The sequence below is a fragment of the Pogona vitticeps genome, chromosome 6, assembly GCF_051106095.1.
Source record: "Pogona vitticeps strain Pit_001003342236 chromosome 6, PviZW2.1, whole genome shotgun sequence".
Classification (NCBI taxonomy): Eukaryota; Metazoa; Chordata; class Lepidosauria; order Squamata; family Agamidae; genus Pogona; species Pogona vitticeps.
In genome coordinates, this window is record NC_135788.1 from 56,910,290 (window position 1) to 56,929,239 (window position 18,950).

General features: G+C 43.5%; 1 protein-coding gene across 5 annotated transcripts in view; it reads right to left on the reverse strand.

The window, feature by feature from the left end:
• CUL1 (cullin 1) overlaps nt 1-13,246 on the reverse strand; it is a 149,855-nt gene extending 136,609 nt beyond the window's left edge. Inside the window, exons 1-2 of one of the 5 annotated variants that reach the window (XM_078377405.1) lie at nt 13,052-13,246; nt 12,791-12,944 (exon numbers count right to left, since the gene is read on the reverse strand). The gene's annotated coding sequence lies outside the window, so the exon portion shown is untranslated. Of the gene's footprint in view, nt 1-12,119; nt 12,216-12,790; nt 13,030-13,051 lie in introns of those variants that run through there. The other 4 variants (XM_078377407.1, XM_020811130.3, XM_078377406.1 and 1 more) reach the window with 4 other exon arrangements.
• Between the last annotated feature and the right edge of the window lie 5,704 nt (nt 13,247-18,950).

The window sequence follows — 18,950 nt, forward strand, 5'->3', positions numbered from 1 at the left end:
CGCTGGGTGAGGTCATCAGGGGGTGTGGAGCCCGGTGTCATCAGTACGCTGATGATACTCAGCTCTACATCTCCTGTCTACCTACCGCAGGAGATGCCATTCTGTCCCTTCAGCGCTGCCTGGGGACCGTACTGCAATGAATGCAGGAGAACAGGCTGAGGTTGAACCCGGACAAGACGGAGGTACTAAGGGTGGGCGCCCCCACAGTGGGGGGTTTGGGAAACACCCTCTCCTTCTGGGGGGGGTGAACCTCCCTGCCAAGGATGGGGTCCGCAGCTTGGGGATCCATCTGGACCTGGCGCTCACGATGGAATCCCAGGTGGCGTTGGTGGTCCGAACTGCCTTCTACCATCTTAGGCGGATAGCCCAGCTGCAGCCCTATCTCAATGTTGGGGCCCTCACTACCTTGGTGCATGCGCTCGTAATCTCAAGATTAGACCACTGTAATGCGCTCTACGTGGGGCTGCTTTTGAGGCTGCTGCGGAAACTTCAGGTGGTGCAGAATGCCGTGGCCAGACTTCTTAGTGGTGTGAAAAAATACCAACACATTTCACCCACTCTGTCCGCATTGCATTGGCTGCCCATCCGATTCCGCATCGACTTCAAAGTGTTGATGCTTACGTATAAAGCCCTAAACGGCTTAGGGCCTCGATACTTGGCGGAACGTCCACTCCCATCAAGATCTACCCGTGTCACTCGCGCGAGCCAGAAGGTGAGGCTGAGGAGCCTAATGCCGAGGGAGGCCCGGAAAGAAAAGACAAGAAACCGGGCCTTCTCGGCGGTGGCTCCTCGCCTCTGGATAACCTACCCCCTGATATTTGCGCGGCTCCCTCACTGGGTATTTTCAAAAATCAACTAAAAACATTGATGTTTCAGCAGGCTTCCCCTCAGCCAATTCCTGATCTCCCCTCTCTTTCCTCTTCCTAGTGTCTGTCCCATCTTGTCGATAGTTTTCCCCTTATATAAAATTGTTTTTAATTACATTGTTGTATTTTTGTTGTAAGCCGCCTAGAGTGGTCTTAATCGACTAGATAGGCGGGATAAATAAATAAATAAATAAATAAATAAATAAATAAATAAATAAATAAATAAATAAATAAATAAATAAATAAATAAATAAATAAATAAATAGGCTCATCTCCATTGAGACCAAGAAAGAAATCATCAGAAAGCATGATGAAGGTGTGCGTTTGAGTGACCTGGCCACTGAGTTCAAAATGGCAAAGTCAATGATTGGAACCATCCTGAAAAGGAAAGATGTCCTGAAAAACATTGATGTGGCAAAAGGAGTCTCCATCATAACAAAGAACAGGCCACCCCTGATGGAAGAAGTGGAGAAACTTTTGCTGATGTGGATCAATGAGAAGCAACTGAAAGGGGATACCATCAGTGAAGCCATGATCTGCGAAAAAGCAAAGAAGCTGCATAGCGACTTGTTGGAAAGAAACCCCTCCGGAAGTGCAGCGCAAGAAGAATTCAAAGCCAGCAAGGGGCGGTTTCAAAAATTCCAGAAGAGAAGTGGCATCCATTGCGTGACAAGACATGGGGAGGCTGCAAGTTCTGGCCATGCAGCTGCAGAAGCCTTCAAGGTGGAGTTTGCTGAATTCCTCAAGGAAGAAGACTATCTCCCCCAACAAGTCTTCAATTGTGATGAGACAGGGTTGTTCTGGAAGCAGATGCCCAGGAGAACCTACATCACCCAGGAGGAAGAGAAACTGCCGGGCCACAAACCAATGAAGGACAGGCTGACTCTTTTGTTCTGTGCCAATGCCACCGGCGATCTGAAGATCAAGCCTCTGCTGATCTACCACTCCCAGACTCCTCGACCATTCCAGCAAGAGAAAGTCAAAAAGGCCACACTGCCTGTCATGTGGAGGGCAAATGCAAGAGCTTGGATGACAAGGCAGCTGTTTCCGGAGTGGGTCTATGAGGAGTTTGCACCAACTGTCAGAAGATATCTTTCAGACCACCAGCTTCCCGAGAGCTGCCTTCTGCTGATGGACAACGCCCCGGCACACCCCCCATCCTTGGTGGAGGACATCAACGAGGATTTTATCAAGGTCAAATTCCTCCCCCCCCCAACACAACACCTCTTCTGCAGCCCATGGACCAGCAAGTGCTTCAACATCATCGAGGAGACGTCCCTGACTCTGAAAGAGTTCTGGAAGATACATTTCAATGTCCTCCACAGCGTCAGACTCATCGACAAGGCCTGGCAGGATGTCACAGCCAGGACCTTGAACTCTGCCTGGAAGAAACTCTGGCCAGAATGTGTCGCAGACAGTGCCACGGAGGGGACTGATTCACAGCTGGTAAGGGACATCGTCACCATGGGTGAAGGCATGGGTCTGGAAGTTGACGAGGACGACGTAGAGGAGCTTGTGGAAGACCATGAAGAGGAGCTGACAACAGAAGAACTGGCAGAACTGCAAGCCGAGCAGCACAAGGCTCTTGTGGAGTTGCATTCCACTGAGGAAGAGGAAGTGCAGGTAAGCAGTGAGGAGATCAAATCCATCTGCCAGATGTGGACCAAGTGCCAGGAATTCTTCGAGAGGCACCACCCAAACAGGACTGTCACAGGAAGACTTATAGACATACATGGTGAACGACAATGTGGTCAGCCATTTCAGAAAGATCCTTCACCACAGGAAAAAACAGAGCACATTGGACCGATTTTTCACTAGAATTGAGCCTGCAGGAAAAAGACAGCGAAAGGAACCCCTTGCAGAAGATGACCCAGAGGAGGGGACCTCACAGTGATGTCCTCCAGAAAGAAGACAACGAAAGTTGGTGGGTGGCTGGGTTGGTTTGTTTGGTTAAAAGTTGCTTTGTTCCTGATTTGTTTAAAAGTTGCTGGTTTTAAAAATGTTGTTAAAATGTGTTGATTGAAATTGTTTTAGCCTCCAAATTCCCCCCTTCTCTCTCTCTCTCTCTCTCTGAGGAGTTTGTGTGCCCCAGTGATGACCTTTTCTTTCTTTCTTTCCTCTTTTCCTCATTGTTCCCTCCCTCCCTCCCTTTGGGTTGGTTTGGTTTAGTTTGGTTGGAAAAGAGCTGTGTGTCTATGCTGAAAAAATCTGTGGGTCAGAATTCTGGCTTGCAAAGCCTGGCCCAAGGTGTGAGTTCCAGACTCCTGCCTGGGTGTCTTTGTGCTGAAGAATTCTCTGGGTCAGGCATTCTGGCTTGCAAAGCCTGGCCCAAGGTGTGAGTTCCAAAATCCTGCCTGGGTGTCTTTGTGCTGAAGAATTCTCTGGGTCAGGCATTCAGGCTTGCAAAGCCTGGCCCAAGGTGTGAGTTCCACACTCCAAGGTGTGAGTTCCACACTCCTGCCTGTGTGTCTTTGTGCTAAAGAATTCTCTGGGTCAGGCATTCTGGCTTGGAAAGCCCAGGCCAAGGTGTGAGTTCCACACTCCAAGGTGTGATTTCCATACTCCTGCCTGTGTGTCTTTGTGCTGAAGAATTCTCTGGGTCAGGCATTCAGGCTTGCAAAGCCTGGCCCAAGGTGTGAGTTCCAAAATCCTGCCTGTCTGTGTTTTTGCTGAACAATTGTGTGGGTCAAGCATTCAGGCTTGGAAAGTCCGGCCCAAGGTGTGAGGTCCAAAATCCTGCCTGTCTGTGTCTTTGTGCTGAAGAATTGTGTGGGTCAGAATTCTGGCTTACAAAGTCTGGCCCAAGGTGTGAGTTCCACACTCCTACCTGTCTGTGTCTTTGTGCTGAATTGTGTGGGTCAGAATTCTGGCTTGCAAAGTCTGGCCCAAGGTGTGAGTTCCAGACTCCTGCCTGTCTGTGTTTTTGCTGAAGAATTGTGTGGGTGAGGCATTCTGGCTTGCAAAGCCTGGCCCAAGGTGTGAGTTCCACACTCCTGCCTGTCTGTGTCTTTGTGCTGAAGAATTGTGTGGGTCAGGCATTCTGGCTTGCAAAGCCTGGCCCAAGGTGTGAGTTCCAAAATCCTGCCTGTGTGTCTTTGAGCTGAAGAATTCTGTGGGTCAGAAAGCTGGCTTGCAAAGCCTGGGTCAAGGTGTGAGTTCCAGACTCCTGCCTGTGTGTCTTTGTGCTGAAAAAATCAGCACAACATGCTTTAAAACATGTTTTAATATTGGCTTCGTTGGAAAAAAAGATTTCAAAAGTGCTTTTAAAACTGTTCCCTGCCTCCCCCCTCCTTTCCTGAACTTTTCTTGACCTAAGAAAAAAAGAAAAATATCCCCCTCTAGTGGCAGAAGGCAGAATAGCAGCTTCCCATTAGTTTCTATGGATGGAAAAGAGCAGATACGGATTAAATGGTTTTCAATGCATTCCTATGGGAAATGCAGTCTCGACCTGTGAACCGCTTTCCAATACGGATTAAGTTCATAAGTCGAGACCCCAATGTACTTACTAATAGGGAGGAAATAGATGAGGAAGTGGAAATTGTAGGAATGCTGGGAGAAAGCGACCATGTCATATTAGAATTCACCATCATGTAGGCAAGGGTAACTATACCAAGTCAGACTAATGTTCTAGATTTTAAGAGAGCTGACTTTAACAAACTAAGAGATGTACTACTAGGAAAGATTCCATGGATGGAAATCTTAAAAGGAAAAACAGTTTGGGATGCTTATGAAACCCTGAAAGGTGAGATAATAAAGGTCCAAACCAAAATAATACCACAGAGAAAGGAAAACAAGAGACATCTGACAAGACTGGTGTAGATGCACACAGAGCTCTCTGGCAAGCTAAGGGACAAAAAGGATAAAAAATGAAAAGGGGGCTCATAACTAAAACAGAATACAGTGGTGCCTCGCACAACGAGTGCCTCACACAACGATAAATTCACACGATAGCTTTTTCTGAAAAATTTGCCGCCTCACACAATGATGTTTCCTATGGGGAATTTTCGCACAACGATTTTGGGACCATGTTTCCCAGAACGATTGCATTTTGGGTCCCCTGTTTCACTTAACGATGTTTTCAAAAAAGAGCGGGAAAGGTGGCTGTTTGGCAATGCTAATTTGTTCTTCTAACTGCCTGTACCCAGCATGCATTGCGCCTGTGCAGGGAAGGGATAAAAAAACCTTCCCCATGCAGCCTGGGTTTACTTTCCCACATGCAGTTCAAAGGTTGGCTCTGCCTCTTTGCTCTGTCTTGTGGGTGCTTTCTGTGCTGGAGAACTTTCAAGGGTAAGCTTGCATTTCTTCTCCTGGGTGGGTGGTGGGTTTTACAGTGTATCTGTACTGTACTGTATTGCAAAACTCTGATGATTTTTGCAAGGGGGAATTTGGGTCTGTCTGGCTTTGGTTATGGGGTTTTTTTTCATTGGGGAAATTGCAGGGGGTTTTTTGGCTGGGGGTTTCTGTGGATTTGTGTGGGATTTGAATGCCCAAGTTCAAACCTGATTTTAATTTTTTTTTCCTGCATGCTGCTTCTTGGTTGGGGGGGGTTATGCTTTGTGTGTGTGGAATTCTGCAAGGAAATGGTTGCTGTTCTCTTGTGGCCATGCCTGCCTCTGGGATTTGGATGCCCAAGTTCAAATCTGATTTTAATTTTTTTTTCCTGCATGCTGCTTCTTGGTTGGGGGGGTTATGCTTTGTGTGTGTGGAATTCTGCACAGAAATGGTTGCTGTTCTCTTGTGGCCATGCCTGCCTCTGGGATTTGGATGCCCAAGTTCAAACCTGATTTTAATTTTTTTTCCTGCATGCTGCTTCTTGGTTGGGGGGGGGGTATGCTTTGTATGTGTGGAATTCTGCAAGGAAATGGTTGCTGTTCTCTTGTGGCCATGCCTGCCTCTGGGATTTGGATGCCCAAGTTCAAATCTGATTTTAATTTTTTTTTCCTGCATGCTGCTTCTTGGTTGGGGGGGGGGGGTTATGCTTTGTGTATGTGGAATTCTGCAAGGAAATTGTTGCTGTTTTGTGGCCATGCCTGCCTCTGGGATTTGGATGCCCAAGTTCAAATCTGATTTTAATTTTTTTTCCTGCATGCTGCTTCTTGGTTGGGGGGGGGTTATGCTTTGTGTGTGTGGAATTCTGCACAGAAATGGTTGCTGTTCTCTTGTGGCCATGCCTGCCTCTGGGATTTGGATGCCCAAGTTCAAACCTGATTTTAAAAAATTTTTAACTGCTGCCATGCTGCTTCTTGGTTGGGGGGGTCTATGCATTGTTTTCCGACAATGAAGACTACTGAGTGGCACCCTGGATACATGTGTGATGATACTGACTCTATGCATTAATTAAAACCCAACAGGTAATGCAGAGCTTGTATTAGTAAGATGTATTTATCAAACGTTTTGCTGGATGTTGGAGAAGGTATAAAATAACTCTGAGGTACAGTGGGGTCTTGACTTGAGAACTTAATCCATATTGGAAGGCGGTTCTCAAGTCAAAAAGTCTGTAAGTCAAGTCTCCATTGACCTACAGTGCATTGAAAACCGATTAATCCCGTAACAGGCCGTTTTTGTTCCATTTTGGGTTTTTTTTCTGGTCTGTAAGTCAAATCTCAGTCTGCAAGTCAAACCTAAATTTTGCGGCCAGAAAAGTCTGTAACTCAAAAAGTCTGTAAGTCAAGCCGTCTGTAAGTCAAGGGTCCACTGTATTGTTATGAACCTGACCTATCTATATCCTGAGAAATCTGTATGTGGGACCGGAAGCAACAGTTAGAACTGCATATGGAACAACTGATTGGTTCAAAACTGAGAAAAGAAGTATGACAAGGCTGCATATTGTCCCCCAGCTTATTTAATTTATATGCAGAATACATCATGTGAAAGGCTGGATGAATCCCAAACCGGAATTAAGATTGCCGAAAGAAATATCAACAACCTCAGATATGCAGATGATACCACTCTGATGGCAGAAAGTGAGGAGGAATTAAAGAACCTCATAATGAGGGTGAAAGAGGAGAGCGCCAAAAATGGTCTGAAGCTCAACATTATAAAAAACTAAGATCATGGCCACTGGCCCCGTCACCTCCTGGCAAATAGAAGGGGAAGATATGAAGGCAGTGACAGATTTTACTTTCTTGGGCTCCATGATCACTGCAGATGGTGACAACAGCCACAAAATTAAAAAATGCCTGCTTCTTGGGAGGAAAGCGAAGACAAACCTCAACAGCATTTTTAAAAGCAGAGACATCACCTTGTCAACAAAGGTCCACATAGTCAAAGCTATGGTTTTTCTAGTAACCATGTATGGAAGTGAGAGCTGGATCATAAAGAAGGCTGACTGACGAAGAATTGATGCTTTTGAATTGTGGTGCTGGAGGAGACTCTTCAGAGTCCCCTGGACTGCAAGGAGAACAAACCTATCAATTCTGAAGGAAATCAACCTTGAGTGCTCACTGGAAGGAGAGATCTCGAAGCTGAGGCTCCAATACTTTGGCCATCTCATGAAAATAGAACACTCCCTGGAAAAGACCCTGATGTTGGGAAAGCGTGAGGGCAAGAGGAGAAGGGGACGACAGAGGACGAGATAGATGGACAGTGACATTGAAGCTACCAACATGAATTTGACCAAACTCTGGGAGGCAGTGGAAGACAGGAGGGCCTGGCGTGCTCTGGTCCATGGGATCACAAGGAGTTGGACACGACTTAATAACTAAACAACAAATTTGTTATGAATTCTACACAATATCTTTCTCCTACAGTGTCCAGCAGCCACTGCTCTGTGACAGATGGTTGTGTATATATGGAAAGCACTAGGGATTCCCCATCACTTCTGCTCTTTGTGCTAGGTTCTATTAATACCAGAAATGCTGATTATGTGAAGAAGAAAAACTAGTTGTTGGCTCAGAATTGTTTCTTTTTATTCATGTCAGATTGGGTGACTGAAATTCAGAACTGTTTCCATCCCTGTATTTTCGCAAATAATGTGAAAAAAACATTGATTCTAATTAGAGTCCCTCCTCTCTTTCTAAGGACCAACAAAAGGGCACTTTTTAAAATCAGTTATTTCTACTAGTACTCATTCTAGAGATTCATCATCTTTGCTCCCCAGTGTCCAGACTACACTGTTCTTGAGTTTCAAACTGACTTGCTAGAGTTTTAGACAAATCTGCCAGTGCACAAAAATTACTGTATGAGCTCTAACACTGAACTTAATAGTGCTGAGTCTGCCATCTGCAACAAAGGCAACTACTGCCAGGATGTTAATACTGTGTTTTGATTTCAGGCTGCCCTGAGGAACGGTGTTTTTTCGGGGGGGGGGGGGGAATTACAAGAGATTTTTTGGAAGGGTGAGGGTGATGGGGCATTGTAACCAGCCATCTGAATGAAATATAGCTCTAATTTAGTTATGTTTATTGAGAAGTTGCAAGATATGTACAATTCTTATGGGTTTTTTTTCTTGCTTTGTATGCATACTGTCTAATCTTTAATATACATATACAGTGGTGCCTCGCTCAATGGCAATAATCCGTTCCAGGAAAATCGCCGTTAAGCGAAAACATCGTAAAGCGGAAAAAAACCCATTGAAACGCATTGAAACCCCTTCAATGCGTTCCAATGGGGTCAAAACTCAACGTCCAGCGAAGATCCTCCATAGGGCAGCCGTTTTCGCTGCCTATCTTGCGAGGAATCCGTCCCAGAAAACAGTGGGGAGCCATTTTGTTTACCCGGCGGCCGTTTTAAAACCGGCGATCAGCTGTTTTAAAATCATTGTTTTGCAAAGAATCCGATCGCAAAACGATCATCGTAATGCGGTTTCATCGTAATGCGGGGCAATCGTAAAGTGAGGCATGACTGTATGTGTGTATACATGCACACACAGTACGTATGTATGTATCAGTTTATCTATCCATGTTTAAGATGTCTGTATCCACATAATGACAGCCCTAGACATGATGGCAACCCTTCTGTCTGTATGAGATGGAATTAAGTAAACTTCAGTATTTTAAGGGGGGGGAGATTGCTGTAGCTGGTTTCTTCCATTCTTCCCTGTTTAAGGTCTTTTCCTGAATTTTGTTTCTTTTATACCATTTTTACTTGAAAAAGTGCATGATCTCTGTTTGGATAACTTGGATTAATTGAATTAGTTTCCCAAAAATGTAAATATTACATGAACATACAGCTCATGCTACATAACTAAGGTCTGTTTCATGCTGAAAAATCTTTGAACTATAATGTATCTTTAAAAGAAAACTATATTTAGATAGAGTTTTCCTCCAAAAACATTTCATTAATATAAATCCAATTCAAATTTTTAAAATCCAACTTTTTAAAAAACATTGATTTTAATCCACCCTGCTGAGCCTGGATGCCCATGTTTTGGCTGTGGGCAGGATTATATTTGCATAGTTAAAACAAGTGCACTAGCTCCATCCATTCCTGGAGAAGTCAGATTTGCTCACAGTGAAACATGCTATGGTTACATCCTGGCTAGAGTACTGCAGCGCACTCTACACAGAGCTGTCTATGAAAAGTGTCAGGAAACTTCAGGAGCTCCAAAACGCAGCAGTAAGACAGCGAACATGGACACAGGGAAAACATAACCATCCCACACACACGATACAGCAGCTCCAGTTGCTGCCAATCCGTTTCTACGCACAATTCAAAGTGATGGTTTCTAACCCATGAAACCCTAACAGTTTGGGCTCAAGCTATCTCAAGCACTGCAAGTCCCTTTCTAAGCCTGCTCAAGCGTTCTGATCATCAAGAGAGGTCTTTCACGTTGCTGCTCCCAGACTCTGGAACTCCCTTCCATAGGAGGCTCGGCTGTCCCCATCTTTATTGTCCTTCTGCAAGCAGGCAACCTTTTTCTTCAGGAAAGCTTTCCCTGAGTGACCGGCTGCCTGAGTGGAATTTTTAAAATGGATTGTTGTACCTTACTGATTGAATGTGCTTTGATGGTGCTTATGTTTTTTGGTATTGTATTCATTGATCCCTTTAGCAATGTACGCATTCACTCATTGTTATTAATCTAAAGACTGTATTTGAATTGTTGTAAGCCACCTTGGGTTCTCATAAAGTTTAAAATATTTTAAGTATATAGTCCCCAGATATTATGAGGATTATAACTAGGGGGAGGATTTCTATGACATGTCATTTTTTCCCTGCAACCTATGTTTGACATTATGGGTGAATCTGAACCTGTTTATGAGCAATCTGGTAATAAAAGCCAGATTACTCATAAACATGTTTGAACTTGCTTATAGGTTCAAATGTAGGTTGCAGAGAAAATGTGAAATGTCACAGAACTCCTCCTCCTAATTATAACTAAGTTAAGAGGGAACAAGTTAGTCTGACTCCTCGCACTATATCCACTGTGGTTGAGCAAGGATCTGTACATGGATTTTACGAACCCTAGTCCAACTTGCCACTGGCTTAATTTACTATAACTCTATCCAAACATTATGAACTGTAAGAGAAGCACAGACATTTCACTCCACATGGAATTTCACAGCAGTGGAAAACACTTCTCAAAATCCCATGGAAAGTCTCTACTAGAAATGGAAAGAAAAAAACCCAAATTCTTTATTTTTTCAAATCATAGGGCCCAAGATACTGAAATAACTTTTAGGATCTCTAATGCACATATGATAATTTTCCATGAGACTTATTCATACCAGAGAACATCTATCATGTGCTCTGGTTAATTTTGCATTACGACTTTGAACGCAAGGAATTAAATTAAAATTCTACTGAGTGCTAAAAATTAAAAAAACAAAACAAAAAAGAATCAGAATAGCATGTAGAGGCCTAACAGAGAACACATGACTTTTGCCTCTCTCTTTTTTTCTCAACAAGCACTCTCAAGCAAATAAAATCACGATATATTGGCTAATTCCTGTTGCTTATTGTAATAAATTGCACTAGAGGAGGCCCAGTGATTCAATGGGAATTTGGTGAGTTAATTCCTCTGTAAGCTGCACTGATTCAAATGGGCCTACTCTAACTAACAAATTACTCTAACAAAGTCTTACTTTTCCCCACTGAAAGCAGCCACCCATATCAGAATGCAATTACAGAATGGTAGAAAGTACCATGGAGACTCACAGCAAGGTGTTAGAAACTCCTGAGGAGCAAGCTTAGTAATAAATGACAGGGAAAGAAGCTGTCACAGCAAGATATCTAGGGAAGGCCTTTTTTTAAAAAAAACAAATCAATTAAAATACAACTACTGTATAAATAAAACTAATTTATATGAAACAAAACAGACTATATTTTGTAGAAGCCTATGCTTTAATAAGTTTGTTAGCCATAGCATATCAATTTGTTGCTCTTGCAGCCCCAGACTAACATGGGCAATCATATAGAAAGTTGATTGAAAAGTTAGTATTTTAAACCTAGGTAGAGAAAATAGAGCAAAGGATATGCAATAATTATAACTGTGTGCCGTCAAGTTAATTCTGATTTATGGCGACCCTCTGCAGGGTTTTCTAGGTAGAGAATACTCAGAAGTGGTTTACCATTCTTTTCTGGGAGCATATTGCAGCTTGCCCAAAGCCACACAGGCTGGCTCTTCAGGAAGGCACAGTAGGGAACTGAACTCCCAACCTTAGGCTCCACAGAGAATTTACTGAACTATCCAGCCAGCCACAAAGGTTTTCTAGAGACTGGCAAAAGAAGGGAAGGGTCACTGAATAGACAGAACTCTTAAGACAGACTTAAAGTGAACATACTGAAATAATTTAGGGTGAACAACAGGATCTAAGTAAGAAAATAGTGGTGAGGTATCAATTTACAAGCTGACTACTGGAATGTGGAGACACAAAATCAGACCCACTGAAATCTGATTATTCAATGCTGAATAATCACTGCTCTTCCACTCCTCCGTAATCACTTAAACAAATTAGAATGAGTAGATATTAAACACTAAGTGAAAAACACTACCCTTTTGAGGAAATTTAGATTTTTAAGGTTCCTTATGTGCCATCAAGTCGACTTATAATGACCAGTATAGGGCTTTTGAGGTGAGACATTTAAGTAGTTTTTACCAGTTCCACACCCCCAATAACATTCCATGGCTGTAGCAATTCAAACCCAAGTCTCCTGAGTTCTTATCCTTTACTCTTACCACTACACCACAGTGGTATCTTACTTACGCTTTACAGTACACAAATTCATTGTTGGGACATTGTTTTTAAGCCAACCGCTAGACTGGAGTCACGCAGACCCACAGTCACATAAGGTGCTGTCGAAGCATCTCCTTACCTTGACACCAAATACGTGCCAGGCCAATCGCAAAAGAAAAAGTAAGGGCACTGTGGCCAGAAAAAGAGGTCAACGTGTGGCACTGGACAGCAGTAACTGAAAAGAAGCGAGGATAGGGGCACAGAAGCGAAATAAAACGCTGTATAAACAAAGGCAGGTAATTTGGAGCGCGGTAACGAACAAAACATAACCAATGACCACAAAATTAAACCAGAAGCCTTTCCGCATGAGGATGCTCAAAAGTGCAAGCCACAGCTGGGCGGGGCGCGCAACTAAGCAAAGTAACTACTACTTCTTGGCTCTGACCTCACCGCCGCCCTTAGGAGTTGGCCTGCACCGAAGGGCCTATAATGGAAGTTCACGCCGGAAACAAGCAGCGGCGACAGCAGCAACCGCCGGCTTCTTGCATTATCACCTCTCTCCCTCCTCCATCACAGTCATTCTCCTTATATTTGATTGAAACCACCCCGGCCCCATCAGCCCCCACATTCTCCGCCTCACTACCCCCCCCGTCTCACTAGCCCTTTCACGGCCTCGCTACGCCACAAACCGGGCCCAAGCCTGCTGCGTCCGTCTACCCTTCATGTGCGACTACTCTTGACCTCTCCGTTCGCCCACGACACTTCCCGAACTGGATCGAATATTTGCGGCGACCCAATCCTTCCACTTACCACATAGCGCGTCCTCACAGTCAGTTAGTCATCGTGGCAGGCCCCTGAGCCTCCTCCATCACCATACACACACACATTCGCCCGCCCCTTCCGGATCCGCTGCCGTGAAGCAAGCGTCATCCACCCTCTCGCGACTTGGCTGGGCTTCACTTTGCTGTAGGCGAGGGTGGGAAGAAAAGGGGTCGGGAAAGAGAAGAGTTTGGCTCCGCCCCAGAATGTTCCTTCTCTCTCCTCCCCTCTCCACGTGCGACCAAGCGTTACCTGCGTTGTAGACCACTTCCGTTGGGGCAACTGAGAATGCGGGCAGGGCGGAGAGAGTGCCGCTTCCTACCTAGATCGAGAGAAGGAGCTGAACAGACGTTGTCACTCACTGTTGTTGCTTACTACATACATATCATTGCTTGTCTTACGGCCAAAACGCCGATAAAAAGGAAGCTTAGACTACAGTAAGAGCTTCGCGCAGGCGCAAAAAAACCCGGAAAGCCCAGTACTGTAGACACTTTCTTGGCTCACGAGCCGTATTGGTTACCTATATGAAACGGCTACTAACAAATCCCTGAAATGCGAGAGACGTGGCGAGCTTTCGAGTTGTCAAAAACTTAAGATGGTAGAAAATTAGTGGGGATGTGAGAAAATAGCAGCAAGTCTGGAAACTGAACCAGTTGTAGTTTCCGAAGCGGTAGCAATGTTAGTCTGTGCAAGTGTATCAAGCAAAATGCTGAACCAGTTGGTAATGCCCAGGCTTTGGTACTATAAGCATACTGACTTGCCAAAAAGGAGACCGCTTATTTAGTGAAGAAGAAAGGTGAGAAGGTAGCAATCTACATGTGACGTCCTGTTCATTAAGTAAAGTTACCAACCCTGAATCTTGTTTCTATTAATGGATTGCATAGCTACTTTCTTTGTGTTTTTATTTGCCAGCTTAAAAGGCAGACAAGGCCCTATAATCAGATATACCTAGTCTAGTTAAAGTCTAATCAAGACAAGATCAATCTTGCAAACTTTACAAGAACAAGAGAAAGTCATCCGCCCATTTGTCTCAGTTGGAAGACATGTCTGAAATACTGATGCTACTGTAGTAAACTGTATAGGCTTAGACCAGAGGTCTCAAACATGTGGCCTGGGGCCATTTGTGGCCCGCCGGATGATAGTTTGTGGGCCCCGCCTTGCCAGCCCCCCCAAAGCACCCACACTTCCTCTGCTGTCAAGAGTCAAAAAAACCCTCGCCTTGCTCGCCAGCTCTCTCCCAAGACAGCGCCTCTTGCACCCTCCATTCAGAACTGCAGCCTGCCAGCCAGCCCGCCTGTCTGCCTGTCTTGGGGGACAGCCGGCGAGCGAGGCGCGCTGCCGGCCCTTTTCCCCGAGCGCCCAAGCCACCGAGCGATTCCTGAGAGCGGAGCTAGTTCCCGGCCCGTCCTCGAAGAGCAGCTCCAACAGCGCCACCAACAGCAGCTGCCGCCACCACCGCCTTTTCCAGGGAAGTGGCTCTCTGGCTCTCTTTCTCTCTCGGCACCCGCAGCACTAGCCTGGCCAGCGGCCGCCTCAGCACCCGGCGGCGCTTCTTCCTCATCTCATCCTCTTCATCTTGCCCAACAATGGCTTCTCTTCATCCTGGAGAGAGGTAGCTAGTGGTGAGCCTCAGTGTTCTGTTTTGGGCCCTGTGCTATTCAACATCTTTATCAATGACTTGGATGAAGGACTAGAGAGCATGCTGATTCAATTTTCAGATGATACCAAATTGGGAGGGGTTGCTAATTTCCCAGAGGACAGGATAAAGATTCAAAATGACCTTGACAGATTAGAGTCCTGGGCCAAAACTAACAAAATGAATTTCAACAGGGAAAAATGTAAGGTCCTAAACCTAGGCAGAAAAAATGAACTGTACCACTCTATTTTTCTTTGGTCAGACCTCACCTGGAGTATTGTGTCCAGTTCTGGGCACCTCAATTCAAGAAGGATGTTGACAACCTGGAATGTGTCCAGAGGAGGGTGACCAAAATGGTCAAAGGTCTGGAAGCCATGTCCTATGGGAGCTGGGAATGTTTCTCCCCCACTTTCTCCAGTTGCTGTAGTAGGTGCGTTCTGACTACCTTGCAAGCTTATATATATGAAACCACCCTTAACATGTTTCATCTTATTCCAATCATCTCTATCAACTGTAAACCTCTCTAAGTGTTCATGGGTCAGTTGATTAAAGTTCTTATTTAATTTTTCCATATACTTATTGCAATTATCATTTTTCTTCTTTTCTTCACTATTGGGCTTATTATTAGAGTTTTCCACTAAGTTTTCCTTATTTATTCCTGCTATTTCAGGTCTCATCTTTAACTCAGGATCTCCCTCATATCCCTTTTCCATTCTTTTCTCTCTGTACTTAAAAAGGCTATCCATTTGTTTGTGGATATTTTTATCTATAAAGACTCTTTTAGGGAATTCTGGAATTACTGGTTCTTCTTTGACTGCATTAAAAGATTGTTGCAGCATATAATCATTTTCTTGTTTCTGTTTAAAACTTTTTCTGAGACTTTATTACATCTACACCTTCTGCAAGTTTAGGTGATTGACTGACACTTATAACATCCTCAGGAACCTCACTATTACAATAAGGATTTTCTATATTTTCTGTCTGTGAGAGTGAGGTGATCATAACAGTCTTGATATAATTAATCAAATCTAAACCAATTAAACAAGGTGTATGGATCTGATCTGAAACAGCTATTTTAAATTTACCAGCCCATCCTTGATACTTTATATGTACTTCAGCTGCTGGTAGCTTAATAACTTCTGTCCCAATTCCTTTAACTGAAATTTTCTCATTTGGAATGATATTTTCTTGTCGAATAATACCTGCATGGCATATAGTTATCTGAGAACAAGAGTCTCTCAATGCTAGATATTTGATATTATTAATGTAAATATTTTCTCCAGATGACTTCATCAATTCCATGTTGGTTTTAATGTAATAGCAGTGGACTATCTCTGCTAGAGGAGGCAGTTGCTCCTGCTTCACTGCATCAGTTAAGTGAAGTATTCTGCGTCAGTTAAGTGAATCATTCTGCTGGTTTGTCTCAGACCCTGCATCCTGCTTTTGTATATCGTACATCTTTTTAGGTACAACTCGCCCTGTTTTCTGTTGTCCCATTTCTTTGTTTTTAATAAATTCACAATTTGAAATATAATGACCTGGTTTCCCACAACCAACATGAGTTTTTAAATTTCTTTGTTCATTGTGAGGGGTTCTGTCTCCCTTTCCTTCAAAGCTTTTATCCTTCTGTTGGTACTGCTCTGAGGGTCTCTCTCTAAAATGGCTTCCATCTGTATATTTGTTGGTTTTGTGGAAATCTTTAGGTTCTGTTTTTCTTTCTTCAAAGTTTCTGTCCAATTTCACTTCAGAATATTTTGAATTCCTAATCTCTGATATTAAATCTGCAGATTCACTAACCTGTTGTACTGTTTTAGGTTGTTTGTCTCTAACGAAATATCTTAATTCAACAGGTAAAGCTGAATAAAATTGTTTCAATCCTATGAGGTCCTGCATATCCTGCAAAGTTCACACGTTAGATTGCTCCATCCATTTTTGTAAATATTTAACCAGATTCGCCCCCAAATTGTGAATATGACTCTTCAGGCTTCTTACTTAACTGTCTAAATTTGTGTCTGAGGTTTTCACTGGTTATTCCAAATCTTGAGAAAACTAATTTCTTAAAGATCTCATAATCTCTAGCTTGGTCTTCTGGAATATTAGCATATATTTCTGACATTTCACTGCTAATTAAAGACATTAATATCAGCATGTATTCCAGTCCTGTCATGTGATAGTCCCAGCAGGCCCTCTCAAATGAAATTAGAAAAGATTCAGGGCAATCCCCTTTTTTAAATTGAGGGAATTTCTTAAGGTCTACTTTTGAGATCCCTTCATTTGTACCGTTACTGTTGTTACTGTTGTTACTGTTTAGAGATGCCATTTCTATTTTTTTCATCTCTAGTTGATGTTGCATCTCTTTCCCCCTCATTTTCATCTATCTGGCTTCAGCCCTTTCTCTGGCCTCCAGCTGTCTCTTTTCTTGTTCCATTGCCTTCTCCCTTTCTCTGGTTTCTGCCTTTTCTCTCATTTCCAGCTGTAATCTTCTTAACTGAAATTCCTGTTCTTTTTCAAATTTCCATTTTATAAACACTAGGGAATTTTCTCTCCCTGAGGCATCCTCCTGTTCCCTTGGGCCCTCATATTCCTGGCCCTCTTGGTCTGAAATTTCTCCTTCCTGAGGTAATACCTGATTCTCATTAGGTTCCATAACTGCATGCTTCCCTCTCTTGGAAGGCATACTTAATCTTTTATATTTTTATTAAATTAGTAGGCTGCTTTCTCACCAATTCCAATAGACAAGCCTCAATTTAAAAGGACCTTTTTGTGTTAGAGAGATTTCAACTACATAGCTTTCTTTTGGCAGCTCAAGTTTGCTACGTTGTATCTTTGGACTTCAAGCCTCGCTGTTCCTTTTGTCTGTTACTTTGTATCTCTTGGTCTACAGACACCCAGATATTTCAAGCAATATTTCTTTTCTAATAAGACTTTCCCAATTCCACCTCAGCTATTTATCTGGACTTAGGCATCCACTTTATTTCCCTTCAGTGCTCCCTTTCCTCAGAGCTTTGGGATCTTAAAGCTAGATCCTTTTTTTGTCCTTTTTCTCTCAGCTGGAGGTAAACTCTTTACAAATCCCTTCAGAGTCTTTTACTTGTTTATCTTATTAATAAGTCTTAGTGATTCGGAGTCTCTTCCAAGCTATCCCTTCAGCTTTAGGGCCTACTCCTTCACCTTTGACTATTTACTATTCAAACAAGTCTCCTAGACTCAGAGATTTTCTTTTACTTTTGGCTTTCTGGTATTCCTTCCCAGACTCAGAAAACTTCTCTTTAATTTTGTCTCATTGAATTTCTTTTTCATCCGTGGCCAGCCTAATAAATTTCACTTTATTATGGCTCACTAGATTTTCATTTGAATCCCAACGCTGCTCACCACTTTATATCACACACCCCTAGTTCCCCTGTTTGTTCTTCTATACAACCCAGGTTCACTTTCGGGTATGACATTTACTTTTCAACCCTTTTCTCTGCCACCAGAGGATTTCTTCCTCACTCTATCAAAAATGACTCTTAAATCACAGTTATCCAATATAACAATGTTTATTTATGTGTTTATAAGTAAATCATATGAAGTGAATCATGGATGGTCTTATTTTATTCATTCAATAAACTGCTTTGGTAACATTTATATTTGCTTAGATAGAATCATTTTAATCAAGGTATTTATTCATTTCTTATCACTTCAAACTCTTTCTAATCATAACCATAAACTATACAAGACTTGTACTTTCCTTGTCTTATTCTCTATCTATTACTCTTCTCTAACACAAGGCTGGTCCTAACTGCCTAAACTGCTTCTCTCTAACTGATATCTCTAACTGAAGCCCCTAACTCTAACTCATATCCCTAACTCATCCCTAACTGATCTTTAACTGTCTTCCATTTCTCTTATATTTCGTTAGTTCCGCCTCTTCTGTTCAACCATTGGTTGATATATCAAGGTTCCATTGTGATGGTCAGGAGTGGTTACTGACCTCCGTCACATGCCAGATCAATATGTACCCCCAAGCTGCAAACCTCAGTCTTCGTGGTGAGAGTCACACACACCCCAAAAGTGAGGGAGTTTCCCAAACCACCAATGTCTGGGCCACTCACCCTCAGGACCTCTGTCTTGTCTGGGTTCAATCTCAGACCATTCACCTGCATCCATTTCAATACAGCCTCCAGACAGTGCTGAAGGGACAGAACGGCATCCAATATTGTTGGAAAAAAGGAGATGTAGAGCTGGGTGCCATCAGTGTACTGATAACATGAAGCCCCACACCCCCTGATGACCTGACCTAGCAGCCTCATGTAGATATTAAAGAGCATTGGGGGCATAATCAAGCCCTGCTGAACCCTACAATTGAGATTCCACGGGACCGATACACCGTCCCCAAGCTGTACTCTCTGGGGGCGGTCCTCCAAGAAGAGTCGGAGCCAGGCTAATGCCAGACCATCGATTCCCAGCTCGGAGAGCCTCCCCAGGAGGATACCATGGTCGACGGTATCGAAGGCAGCTGAGATATCGAGAAGG